Genomic DNA, 14,675 nt, shown 5'->3' with positions numbered 1-14,675 from the left:
AAGGAGCCAGGATTTCCCTTAGGAGTGGGGGAAGGGACCCATGCGCTGGCTAGGGAATATCCACGATGGAATCAGAGTGTGGTGGTAGTTAATTGATTAACTGAATTAATTTGCATGATCAATTTGATATCAAAAGTGTCCTACTAGCGCCATTATCCTACTACTGAGTGTTCCTGTAAGGGCTTTGTTTTTACCAATTGAGGTTTGTAGCCCTAAAACTGAACAAATGCATCATGTTCATCAGATCAGCACCATATGATTTTCGTATAACACTTTCTAAAGCTCCTAAATGTAGCGCCTCTAATTTAAATTGAACCTCTACAGAAAATGCACATGAAATGTTTCTTGCGTACCCTTAGCAAATAGTGCAAAGTAAGTTCCAGACAACTCAAAAAGATTTTCCCCAGTTCTTCATCTTTAAAATCAGTTTAACTACCCAATGAAATCACTTGCAACCAATGGGACGTGAAATCAAGTACAATACATGGTACAGAACAGATTAGCTGCAACCACAAAGGACAATGAAAAAATTCTTTACACTGAAAAATGACCCACCAAATATATATTCACTCCTCAAAAGCATGTGATAATCAATGCTAATATTGAGAGGCAGACAAAAGAGTTTAAATCCTCGGTAGAATGAGAACAGTTTAAGCTTCTAAACACGCTGAAACTACACTGTACTTCATTCACTAAGCAGGTGATCACACGTGTATTAAACGCTTACCTAAATGGATGTAAAACGCTTAACTAAATAATAAGCTTTCCGAAGCTAATCCTCACGAAACAGTTCCACTGAAAAGTAATTGTAATGTGCTTACAGTAGTGATAAAATTCCTCACAGTTAGTTAAACTTAGAAAAGCATGTTCATAATTAGAATTCCATTTAATCTGGGTAGTATACATATTGCCGTAAACCTGCTGCATGCAGTGCGAATTAGCATGCCAGGAAAGCAATTTCAAAGCGACCAGTACAACTATCTGTAATTACAAGTATTTATCATTTCAGGTATGTTCTCGGAACTTCTTGTATTTGTAACGTTTGCATTTCTGGAATGTACTGTGTTTGTATAAATATCAGCTATATCCGTCCAGGAGCTTATTAAAGTGTTTTCTGAGCGATGTGTTGCACTTCTTTGACAATCCTGCTTTAGGATTTGAGCTTGATAATGGTTACGATGTGACACTGTTTAACGGAAACTCCGTGTACTTCAAAACACTATATCAGAGCGGCTTCAGTTAGGTCACACAAAAGCAGCCGCCTGCACGGGCAGGAACCGGAATACAAGTAGTGTATCATTCCAAATTTCTATGTATTCGGAAGCACAATGGACTCCATTCATAATTGTTTTCCAGAGAGGCTGGTCGGAATCGACAAAATGGTGAAAGAATTCTACGGAACTGCTAGATGCAACGGATATGTGTCCGGCAAATGCGTGGTTTTATTAGAAGGCACAGCCCAGTAGTGTTTCGAGGTAACTGCGGAAAAATTCGAGGCTGAACTGAAGAAAACAATTTGGTGACAATCTACAGCGAGTCCAGTTAACGAAGAACAACTGAAGAACGAAGGCCTAGTGTCATGACGAAACTACATAGTCATGCTTGAGTGAATCCGAATATGACACCCACAAAACCTCACACTAGGTGAAGGCTACCGCAGGAGACTTGTATTAAGCGTTTCTGGTGAAGGTTGTCAAAACACAGAAGAATTAATCAAGTGGTGCCAGCTCATCGAGGCGGTGCAACAAGTCGGACGAAAGAGGTATGACCGAATCCCGAAATGGTTCAAATGGCTCTGAGCACTATGGGACTTAACATCTATGGTCATCAGTCCCCTAGAACTTAGAACTACTTAAACCTAACTAACCTAAGGACATCACACAACACCCAGCCATCACGAGGCATAGAAAATCCCTGACCCCGCCGGGAATCGAACCCGGGAACCCGGGCGTGGGAAGCGAGAACGCTACCGCACGACCACGAGATGCGGGCCTGAATCCCGAATGTGTTTTTATAGTACTTGTGAAAGACCATCGTGACCTCACCTCTCTTATACGCCAGACTGTATCAGCAGGTTACAGCAGTTTGTGGATGCCAGAAAAGGCGCACCGAGTACACAAGGGATAGCAGTCATTAATGTCGACCCCATTTGTCAAAAGGTAATGAAGAACGTCGGACAAGACGTATACCTCTCTTTCGCACCTGTCTCAGGTGGCAGTCAAAAAATCAACCTCGAACTCAGGTCGCAGCCGTCAATCGACGACTCACCATCCGATCGACGCACGTGCAACCTATTCCTCCACCAAGTACAACGCTCAGCACGAGAACTGGCGTTCGGAGGCTGGAGTAGAGTTTGCCAGCCTATCTCTAGTGTAGGCATCTTGAACGTGTCGTACGCTACTGCAGGGAAAGAAAACGATTTTCGACGACTATTACACGTCGCAACACGTCGCCCACCGGAACATTCCTATTCGCGCCAATCAACTTGAAATGATTATAGACGATCTGTGGGACGAACCTTGTCGCTGTACCCTAGACGAGGTCGCACCAACAAACGTTACAGCCGTTCCTCGACATCGTACAGAGGTACCAGCCGGTCGCCTCGCCACCGAATTCAGGAAACTACCCAAGGCGACCAACTATGAAGGTGAGACCGCCACATCATCCACGGATGACAATTACCAGGATGTCAGGAAATCTCTTTGACATCATGATCGACGGTCGTTTTGTCGAGCCGCTAGTCGACTCAGCTAATCCTTAATGTTGCCAGCTACAGGACACTATCTTCCGTGATACGAAAGCGATTATGCTGAAAGTCTACATGACTACTCTGCAATTCACATTTAAGTGCTTGGCAGAGGGTTCATCGAACCACAATCATACTATCTCTCTACTATTCCACTCCCGAACAGCGCGCGGGAAAAACGAACACCTAAACCTTTCTGTTCGAGCTCTGATTTCTCTTATTTTATTTTGATGATCATTCCTACCTATGTAGGTTGGGCTCAACAAAATATTTTCGCATTCGGAAGAGAAAGTTGGTGACTGAAATTTCGTAAAAAGGTCTCGCCGCGACGAAAAACGTCTATGCTGTAATGACTTCCATCCCAACTCGTGTATCATATCTGCCACACTCTCTCCCCTATAACGCGATAATACAAAACGAGCTGCCCTTCTTTGCACCCTCTCGATGTCCTCCGTCAATCCCACCTGGTAAGGATCCCACACCGCGCAGCAATATTCTAACAGAGGACGAACGAGTGTAGTGTAAGCTGTCTCTTTAGTGGACTTGTTGCATCTTCTAAGTGTCCTGCCAATGAAACGCAACCTTTGGCTCGCCTTCCCGACAATATTATCTATGTGGTCCTTCCAACTGAAGTTGTTTGTAATTTTAACACCCAGGTACTTAGTTGAATTGACAGCCTTGAGAATTGTACTATTTATCGAGTAATCGAATTCCAACGGATTTCTTTTGGAACTCATGTGGATCATCTCACACTTTTCGTTATTTAGCGTCAACTGCCACCTGACACACCATACAGCAATCTTTTCTAAATCGCTTTGCAGCTGATACTGGTCTTCGGATGACCTTACTAGACGGTAAATTACAGCATCATCTGCGAACAACCTAAGAGAACTGCTCAGATTGTCACCCAGGTCATTTATATAGATCGCAAATGGAAAATACGTCCAACCGACAGGAACATGTATTGCAAGAACGTCTGTCAATGACAGAACACAGCCCTTCGATTTTAATTTAAACAGATTGTAGTCATGACGTTATTCTCGGATGGAACTATTTTTTTTTCAGACATCACCATCATTCATAAGCTGTGTAAGACAAGAGCTCCAATCTGACGAAGCTGTTCCAGCAAGCATACACAAGATTTTTTTGGGTCAGTTGTTTGCCTTTGAAGACAATGTTATCCCGGCGTCATCAGTGAGACGAGTTCCAGTCGGCAACATGTATGTTCAGTTAAGCTTTTAAGCTTTTGTAGATTGCGGAAAGCTACCCAGGCTCTCAAAAGAAATCTACAGAACAGCTACGATCATAAGCAGTACAGGAGATCAAGGACAACTATGGATCGCTGCCATGAGCATCCATCTCTCATCTCTGAACGTATAACCTCAGAAGCATCCGAACCAGGACAGGACGGGCAGCTCAGTACCGATTTGCCCTTCTCAGCTAGAACGGCGCAACGTCCAGCGCAAGTGGCTATGTAGTCGAAGAGGGAACCCAAACACATACAGGGGCAGCAGCATTCATAGTTATGCACTCTTCTTTAAGGTCAGAACTCGATAAAACCACTCATTTTAACTGGTTGTAACGACTACAACAAAAAGGAAATTTCATATAGCAGTCAGTGACAATTTCAACAACTGATATCATCCCTCATGGAAAGTAAACACGGGTACTCAGTCAACCCTTTTATGGCAAAATTCATCTCAAACTCAATATTAAATTCAAATTGCAAAGAAAATTTACAGGCAAACCACAGTCACGCCCAGGCTGCACCGGGGCTCAAATACTGAATGTTCTCCCTGTACAAATAATTAATATTCATGAAAGTCCTCTAAAAACATAAAAACAAATGTATGACAGAACAATAATATAAATAAATACGCGTAAACAGCGGGGTCAAATAGTTGCTAATCCCCGCACGCCTGTGACCAAGTTCTACAGAATCAATTTTTAAATAGTCTCGGTCCTGCAAGGCAGATATAACTTCTAAATTTACACGAAGCGGAAATACAAAAGTAATTCAGTGATTAACAACGTTAACACTAGAAGCAGTCAGTCTCAAAGTCAAACTACTATCGTGTCTAAATGAATCCAAATACCAGTTTACTTAAGACTTCAATCCTAACTGTATTCTAGACCAGAGCAATGAATAACCAAATTATTCAAAAATTCACTATGAGGTTGAATTCGCCGCGTAGCCACGCTAAATGGTATTAAGACATTAATTTGCCCTTTCAGGCTTCAGTTGCTGCTATTGAATTAAAAAAAAAGTACAGCAAAATATCACGACATACGCAAATTTATACCGCGGCCCAACACCAAGATAGCTCAATCACTCTCGCCTCCAGGCGATGTACCGTGACGGCCCCATACAGAACAGATTACTGTGTTGGGATGGGATACAGAGGTTTGTATGGGCGCACGTCGGTAAGGTCTTCAGCATCCACGCAATAACAGTGTGAGACGGGTGTCAAGATAATACGCAGAACAGAAAGAGAAAACAGAATGTAAAACACAGGTAACAAGGTTGAAAAAATATGTGCCTACCCACACCGAAGCATGGGACGAAGCATGCCGTCAGCAGTAAAGGGCAGATTACTGGAGGCAGAAATCCAGGAAGCCACATCTGTAACAGATTAAGTTTGGCCATTGGCAAGAGGCAACAGAATGGATGAAATTCAATTACAGTTTACATAACAAGACAATAAATTTATCAGGCTTTGATGGGTACCTAAGTAAATTCAGGGCAGGAGCGGACAGAAGCGTTAGCGAGCGCAGCCACTCGGCGACTATTCTCGCAAATAATTATCAGGCAGTAATGACATGAGTACACAAACGCAGCGCAATGGCTTAACAGCGCGAATAAATAAACCAGGGAGGCCACTGTAGAAAAAAGAGGAAAGAAGCCAGAGCCACCTGCAAGCGAACGCATGTATCCAATCCAATGCCGGAATTCGAAAATTTATGGCAAACAGTAGATTAAAACATTCAAATTCACTCTTGCCATTTAAATAGCAACACTGTAAGGTAAAACAACCATGATGCAGATTTAAATCTTCTTCAACACTAACGACTCTTTACTTTATCAAGCAATCTCTAGTGGCAAAACCTACCGTCTCTTGCGTTGCTTACCCTGACACATCTATAACTACTAGAAACCTTAATTCATTCATAGTATGGCCACACAATAACGAGGTCAATCAGGAGCGGTCATTAATACAACAAATTAACACAATGACTACACACTGTAGTTTAGCACATCGAGTGCAGTTTAAAATAGGAACCAGACAACCCAGTTGCAGCACGTGGTCACGTTAGACATTCCAAGTACAAAGGGCTTAGAAGGTGAGGAAGTCTATCAGAAATACGTTGCTCAGTCAACGTTAAGCCCTCATCACTGCTATTTGAGAGAAGAGATAATGTCCGGCGGAAAGAGCTAGCTCCTTCCCATATGCGGACAGGCCCCGCTGCACGTCCGAACCTCAGCCGCGGCAACACAGCCCCGCAAGAACATCATTCCGTCTCTCGTCGTTCGCGTTGCCTACCTGTGCTGAAGTCCGTTCAGATGTCGTAGCAGGCAGAAGACGTTCGCTGTTAACCGATGTCCGTTCCTAACTGCCCGTGGCTCGGAGCCACACCCCCGAGCTGCGAAAAAACGGCCAGCAATCGGCACTGTCACCCAGACGTAACGCGCAGTGGCAGATACCAGATGCATGCGAATCGATGGATCGCCGCCTAGCCACACGGCTCAACTACCATCGACAAAGAATCGTATTCAGTCAAGGAAAGGTGTTATCGATGGCTATGAGCACTATGGGACTTAACATCTGAGGTCATCAGTCCCCTAGAACTTAGAACTACTTAAACCTAAGTAACCTAAGGACATCACACACGTCCATGACCGAGGCAGGATTCGAACCTGCGACCGTAGTGGTCGCGCGGTTCCAGACTGTAGCGCCTAGAACCGCTCGGCCACCCCGACCGGCGAAGGTATTATCCAACAGCCAATAGCACCTTAATGACAGAGGAACAATAACAGCAAGTGGTAGCAGTTTTGCGCTTATTTCAATATGCTTTCTAATCCAAGGTGGAGAAAAGACAGGCCCAACGGTCCTAGGTACAATATTGTACCAACACTGGGAATCATCCACTGCTAAGGCAACGTTCGTATAGGGTGTCTCTGGCTAAATGACGCATAAGTCGGGAAGAATTGGAAAAGATGCTCCAAAATAATGTCAATGAACCCTCAAAGATTCCTTGGTCCTCTCTGTGGCCCTTATGAAGAAGGACTGCACGTGGTGTATCTCTGTCGACTACCGACGACTGAAAAAAGAAGTAGATTGTCCACCTGCTGCTGTACATTAATGGCACTCTACACTGTTTGAAAGGAAAAAAGTATTTCTCCACTATAGACATGGAGAAAGGCTACTGGCAGTTATAGGCTGATGAAGCTGACTGGAAAAAAATTGCCTTCATAACAACTAACGACCTCTGTGAGTGTGACGCTACCCTATTTAGACTATGTAACGCTCCAGCGAGCTTTATGCGTATGATGACAACCTGTTCCGACCCCTTAAATGAATGTCACGTCTGGGTGACACTGTCGTTTTTCATGAGTCGTTTGAAAAACATCTGAACCGCTTGACAAACGTAATGAAATGTGTTCAGACAGCAGGCCCTGGTCTGAAACCAAAAAGTGCATCTACCTCAACACAGAAATAAAAATCTCGAAGCCTGTAGTTAATGGTAGTGGATTCTGTTTCTATTAAGGGAAAATAAGAGCAGTCACCGATTTTATTACTCATCGGCACATTCGTAACGCGAGAATCTTTTTTGGAATGTTGTCGTACTAGCATCGATTCATAAGCAACTTCTGTACCACAGCATGTCCTTTGCAAGACGAACTGCAGCAAACGACTTACAACAAAGATTTCTCCTGTCCTTAACACTTCCATTTTTATCATCGTCTGATCAAAATGACAGAATTTCGCACGAACACTAGAGGGCATGGGGTAAGTGCAGTTCTTGCATAAATACAGCAAGGTGTTCAAAACATGTTAGCTTATGCTTCCTGAGTACTCTCCAAGTCTGCTATGGTGTACTTCCAAACAAGAAAAACTGCCTTGCAGTTTTTAGGCCATCAGTAAGTTCCAGTCATATCTGTTTCTCAAACCATTCACCACTGTGAAAGACCCTTATTCTCTGTGCTGGCTGACTATTCTGAAGGATCCATAAGATCAACTGGCTTGAGGTGTATGGCGTCACAGTGGACTCCATAATCAGACGCTAACACATGGGCGCCGACTGCCTTTCAAGGCATCCTTTGGCGGAACACAGCATTTGTACGATATCTCAGTCATCGAGGCATTAAATGATAAATCTGCTCAACACATGGAAGATCCAGCATTGGTAGTGGAATGAGAATTCTGGTTAATAAAAGGAACGTTGTACAAGAACTGTGATCTGATGAGGCAGAAATGACTGCTCATCATCCCAGCTCATTTACGACCAGTTATCTTGAAGTATTTCCAAGACCCTTCAACATCTGATCATCTGGTGTTTTTGAAGACTCTAGCCAGAATCGGGCATAGATATCATTCTCTCGGTCTCTACCAATCCGTTATGTGAGTCACTGTAAGGAATGTCAGTGATGGAAGTGTTACGGCGTCAAGTCAGCAGTGGCACGCAAGTCGGGAACGACAGAGAGCAGAAGGCTGTGAGAAGAGGTCAGCCAATCGCACACTGACTGACCTCCCTCCAGGACGACAACGCGACAGCAGCGGCCCGTAGGTGAAGACGACATAAGCGCTGCGCCCGACTCGTGGCAGCCCACTCCGATAGCAGCTTCAATGTTAGTCACTCCACTAGCCAACGCATCGTAGCCTCTACATTATCAATGTCCACGTAGCACAGTTAGAGATCAGCAGTCAATGCAGTTCAGTTGACAGACTTTTGTTGCCGGGCGTTGTGGCCGAGTGGTTCTAGGCGCTTCAGTCTGGAACCGCGTGATCGCTACGGTCGCAGGTTCTAATCCTGTCTCAGGCATGGATGTGTGTGATGCCCTTAGGTTAGTTAGATTTAAGTAGTTCTAAGTTCTAGGGGACTGATGACCTGAGATGTTAAGTCCCATAGCACTCAGAGCCATTTGAACCATTTTTATACTTTCGTTAGTAGTGGTCGCTAGGACCAGAAGTGTTGCTTGTGTTTGTCTATTCTGAAGAAGATTGATTGTATTGTATGTCACCTTTGCTTGCGACATATCCCTTTAATGGCACGTATGGACGATCATGTATAAAGGACTACAAGAATTGGAAGATCAAAGTTAAGTATTTGTACTTGTCTTGTTGTAATAAAACTCATCAATACGATTTGTTTGATTGTCTAACAAAGCGCGTATACAGGATTCCTTGACACAACAGGAAACATGTACTGCAGTTACCTCCAAGGCATTTGATGCCAATTCTGCCAACCGCAGTGACGTTCCACCAGACTGGATTCGACCTCTTGGAGAGATTCCCGAAATCGGCAAATAGGGGCAATGGAAAATAGACTGCACTGCCTTACCTGGTATGCTATCACCAAAGGTGTGCCGACTGCTGAAGCTCCAGAAATTGTAGTGTTCCTGGTAGAAGTGATCATTTTCCAGCAGGGAGAACACTGAATGGTGATCTCTGATCGTAGAAAATATTTACAGTTCAGACTAGTATCATAGTTAGTTTTATGTTGTGACATCATCCGCAGGGCGACAACTGCCTCCCACATACAAAGGAACGGCCTCAAGGAACGCTTTAATAATACACTGGCAGATATGGTCAAGATGTACGTTGATGTCCAGCAGAGAGATTGGGATACAAACTGGCGTTTGTGACTTTCGCATACAAAGCAGGAAACAAGACGCTACGGACTTCACTCCATTCTTTCTGCTCCAATGTCGTGAGGCCGAATTACAGCCAAACGAGGGACACGTTGACAGGATGAAACACCTCATTACTAACCAAAGAAGCAGACGCTGGAGCCCAGGAAATGGAGCGAGAGCGCTATAGCGCCAAGCACCGGTCAGTGAGAGTCTGCCTGTGGATTTTACGATGGAAAGTGGAACTATCAGGAACTCACTGAATTATTACTTTGGGCCGTATCATATCCTTCGACGCTTCCTCGAGAAGATAAATGTGTAGAGACGTCATTCATATCTCTCGTATGAAGACCTATTAAAGTTATGAGGCGCAAATCGATGATCAGAGGCATCTCCCTCAACGAAACTTAAGACCCGCTCAGTGACAGAAATCTTCGGTGGGGTTGGGGAGAGCTGCTTTCATGCTTGAAATACTGAAGAGTATCTGACAACTCGATCTGACAGCAAGTATCCTCCAGTGCTGCCATAAAGATCAAGATCTAGATCTAGAGTGCTACAGTCGACTTCCATGAGAAAATATGAAACAGCGAATCCCTTTTTTTTTTAATCCGCAAAGCAATGCTGTGAGCTGAGCTACACGCGTCGTAGAGTAGTAGCTATTGCCGTCTGCTGACGTAATGCGGGTCTGGAGTTCAGATATGTTCACCAGCAAATTTTTCTCATTTATTATTTTCTATTTCTGCAAGATCTCGATTCCATATTTCTTTTTTTTTCCAGAAGGCTTTCGACACCGTTCCTCACAAGTAGCTTCTTATCAGGTTTTATGCCTATGGAGTATTGTCTCAGTTGTGTGACTGGATCAAAGTGGTATTTGAGGGTCACCAAGGACATTCTGTAGAATCTCAGCTGTTCTTAATATGCATAAAACATTTAGGAGACAGTCTGAGAGGCCCTTTTGCATTGTTTACAGATGATGTCTTGCCGCGCGGAGTGGCAGCGCGGTTTGAGGCGTTACGTCACGGACTGCGCGGCCCCTTCCTCCGGAGGTTCGAGACCTCCCTAGGGCGTGGGTGTGTGTGTTGTTCTTAGCATAAGTTAGTTTAAGTAATGTGTAAGTTCAAGTATTGATGACCTAAGCAGTATTGTCTCTTAGGAATTCACACACATTTGAACATTTTGATGTTGTCGTCTAAAAGTAAAGTCATCATATGATCAAAATGAAATGCAAAATGACGTATGGTTTGAAAAGTGGTAGATGGCCATCCGTCGTCCTTGAGTAGTAACCAAAAAGTACTTCAAATTTCTGTTACATGACAAATCACTCAACTTTAAAAGTTATCGATTCAACTAAATACCTAGTGATACCTACATTTACGAACAAGTTAAACTGCAAACATCACGTTGAAGTTAAGGTGGGTAAGGCAAACTATAAACATTGCGGCTAACTCACAGAACACTTAGAAAATTCAGCAGGTCTTCGAAGAGACTGCTTGCACTAAGCTTTCCCGTAAATATTGACAATTTTAGCGGTTGTAAATCATAGTTTACGTATTTTATGAATATAATTAGTGTAAAAGATATTGTTAATGTTCTTGAAACAACTGATATGCCGCGATAGCTTCTTTATTTAATGTCTATGAAAATAAAAAAGGATCGAAAGAGACGCGATTGTACGGCCGAGGAGGATGGACGCTTTTTATGAGACACACACTGTTTTGTTTCGCTATACGGAAGGCAGCCATTGAGCGGCTACACATATTTTATGTAAGTTATTTGTATTTATAGCTAAAATAAACTTGTTATTATTATTAGAAAATGAATTCCTTTGTAATAGTTGTCACCTCAAATGCTCTCAGTGGCTAATTAGTTTTAATAAGCATTTTTCAGTAATTTTCGCTGCGAGAAGCTCATCTTCCGATGCAGCCTCTGGGCGGCCAATACGCGCCGAACTATTTATTTATCAAAGTGTTAACAGTAAATGTAAAATCGAGAGGTTTCGTTGTACGAACCTTTTAAAATTGCAACAGATAATTAATTTACGTTAAAGTTCATGTTTTTAAATTATACAAATTCCATGAGTTCAGTAAGTTTTATCTTGGCCGCTCCACGGCCACAATCGAAATTCTTTCAAGCCTTGCTTTGCAATCAATAAATAGAAATTAACAAAATTACATTCAACTCAGTTAACGGCAACTATATTTTAGTAACCACGTTCAAAATCTAAAGTCGGTACATGAATAACTGAGGCCCTTCAAGAACCCGTTTCATATTTACTTATGTAGGTAAGTAAAAGTTATAAGAAAAGACAATATCCCTGAGAGAAAGAAGCATGCTGATAAAATAAAAATAAAAATATATATGAAAGATATATATAATTTCCTTTGTATGTGACGTCACGAATCCAAACGGACGTCACAGAGGGTAAGCCAAATTATAAAGATTGCGGCTAACTCACAGAACACTTAGAAGATTCAGCAGGTCTACTAAAGAGACTGCTTGCACTACGCTTTCCCATCCGCTTCTGCAGTGTGGCTGAGGAAAAAGGAAAAGTTCAAAGAAGGCCAGAGAAAGTGTCACGGACACGATACGCGTGATGGAGTGCCAGTCACTAAAACAAAGGCGTGTTTTGTTACGGCGAGATATTTTCACAGAATTTCAACCACCTACTTTCTTCTATGAATGCGAAAGTATTTGTTGACTCCCTCCTACACAAGGAGAAATAACCATCGCAATAAAACTAGAGAAATCGCAGCTCGCACGGAAAGACTTAGGAGATCTTTTTTGGACTAGAATGGTCGACGAATAGTCTGAAAAAATTTTCTATGTACCTCCTGATAAGCACGCTGAAACGTAGAGTAGGTATGTAGATGTATATGGACATGAAGATGCTTTTTAATAAGTACATATCTTTTTGGTTTGCTCTGAGTCCGTACTCTGTGTGTGGTAAACTTTTTGTCTCACGCAAGATTTCCTTAATTCTCAGTTTGAAAGGGAGGCAACGTTATCAGCGAATCTTATCATTGATATCATTTCGTCCTGAATGTTTATCCTACTTCTGAACATTTCTTTCATTTCTTCATTCTTGGACATAAAATTAGGAGGAGGCTTACATTCGTGAATCACGCACTTGTTTTAAAAAAAGGAACGAGTACTTTCCTCTTGGTCTTCATCTGTCCCTGATTACCATGTGTAAATCAAGAACTTTCTGAGGTATGGATGTGTTGGACTGATTATGGACAGTCGATAGGTAGAGTATTTGTGGCATTGTGTTCAGCATGCTAGATGCAGCATGTGAGGGCATCCTTGTACGTTACATGTTTGGCTCTTACTTCAAACACGTTTTGAATAGATGTGTTGTGTACATAGTTCGGCGTAGTCAGCGTGTACACAACTTTCCCAATAGAACGCGCTCCGCTAAGCAAAACAGCGCAGGCGCAGCGCTCGTCCGTCACCGCTCTACGAGATGGCGCTGTTTTAGAGACGGACCAAATTCTGCTTCCACCGATCCGCGTATTAATATGTAACGCAGCCAATGAGATTGCTGATAACGTAGAACCTTTTCTTCTCGCGGATCACACTGGCGCACTGATGAGTGTACAGACCTCCGATTACTCAGTCTGCGTTAGTCTGCACTAGTCTACATTTGTCTGTAGTCAAGTTTCAGTCTGCGCCTAATAAGATCATCATATTCCTGTATATAGCCATGAAGAGAAATGTACAGACACTTTGTCAAGTATCAGAGATATGTGAGAATAAGATTAACGTACCGAGGCCAAAGGAACTTCAGAATGTCAATTGTAAATAGCATCCAGAACCAAGGTTCAAATGGCTCTGAGCGCTATGGGACTTAACATCTATGGTCATCAGTCCCCTAGAACTTAGAACTACTTAAACCTAACTAACCTAAAGACAGCACACACATCCATACCCGAGGCAGGATTCGAACCTGCGATCGTAACGATCGTACGGCAAATCACGAGCAAAAAACACACATTTGTCCTTCCGCAAGCGAAGACCATTTTGTCGTAAGACCTGAAATAATGTTCTGAGCTTGGCCAAGTGTTCAAAAAAAATGGTTCAAATGGCTCTGAGCACTATGGGAGTTAACATCTATGGTCATCAGTCCCCTAGAACTCAGAACTACTTAAACCTAACTAACCTAAGGACATCACACAACACCCAGTGATCACGAGGCAGAGAAAATCCCTGAGCCCGCCGGATATCGAACCCGGGAACCAGGGTGTGGGAAGCGAGAACGCTACCGCACGACCACGAGCTGCGGACCCAGAACCAAGTTAAGTTATTTTTATGCTTGTTATTATTTTAATAAATGTGTGTGAAAATTAATCAAGTTCTGGTTAAAGTTGGTCACCGTCAATTTGCTACTCTAAGCGTGCAAGTGTCATTTCTATCGTCTGACATAATGGCAGAAGGTAAACACGCCACGATAAGACCACGAGACATATTGCTAACACTCACCTATTACGTTAGAGCGACAAGTCAAATAATCTGATGGTGTGTGTACCGAAGGTCTTACAGTACGCACACCACAAGATGTTAACTTGTTTATTCGAGACTATGCGAATAGCGCAATAGGTGTGGGAACCAGTGTTAGTGCTGTTTATCCATATCACACTGCGGCATGTAACGAAAGTTTATTCGCGTGCAACTTGGTCAAAACACTTACCAGGTTATCGATTTCTTATACGTCTCCAGCAAATTAAAAGGTATCGACTGCCACGATACCAGTTCAAGCACGGTGTATGACAACGGTGTCAGCTGACAAAGTATCAGGCTACACCATTTCCACTTTCGAACAAAAGTGATGTTGGTTGTGCGTCAATAATGGGAAGACGATGTACACTGATGAGCCAAAACATTATGCTCACCAACAAAATGCGACCTCGAGTGCCACCTGGGGGCGTTGTGGACTTGCGGCACGGTAAGGAAAATGGGTAAGCAGGCCAAAGACGAATAAGGACTCATCCTGAAGACGATACTGTCCTCAAATTGGGACTACGAGTGTTAAGACTCGGTGCCTCGAAACAAGCGCCTCAGAAATTACAGTTCGCGTGCAGG

Source organism: Schistocerca gregaria, chromosome 3, assembly GCF_023897955.1.
Source record: "Schistocerca gregaria isolate iqSchGreg1 chromosome 3, iqSchGreg1.2, whole genome shotgun sequence".
NCBI lineage: Eukaryota > Metazoa > Arthropoda > Insecta > Orthoptera > Acrididae > Schistocerca > Schistocerca gregaria.
The sequence above is the reverse complement of the archived record's forward strand: the minus strand, read 5'-3'. Positions refer to the sequence as shown.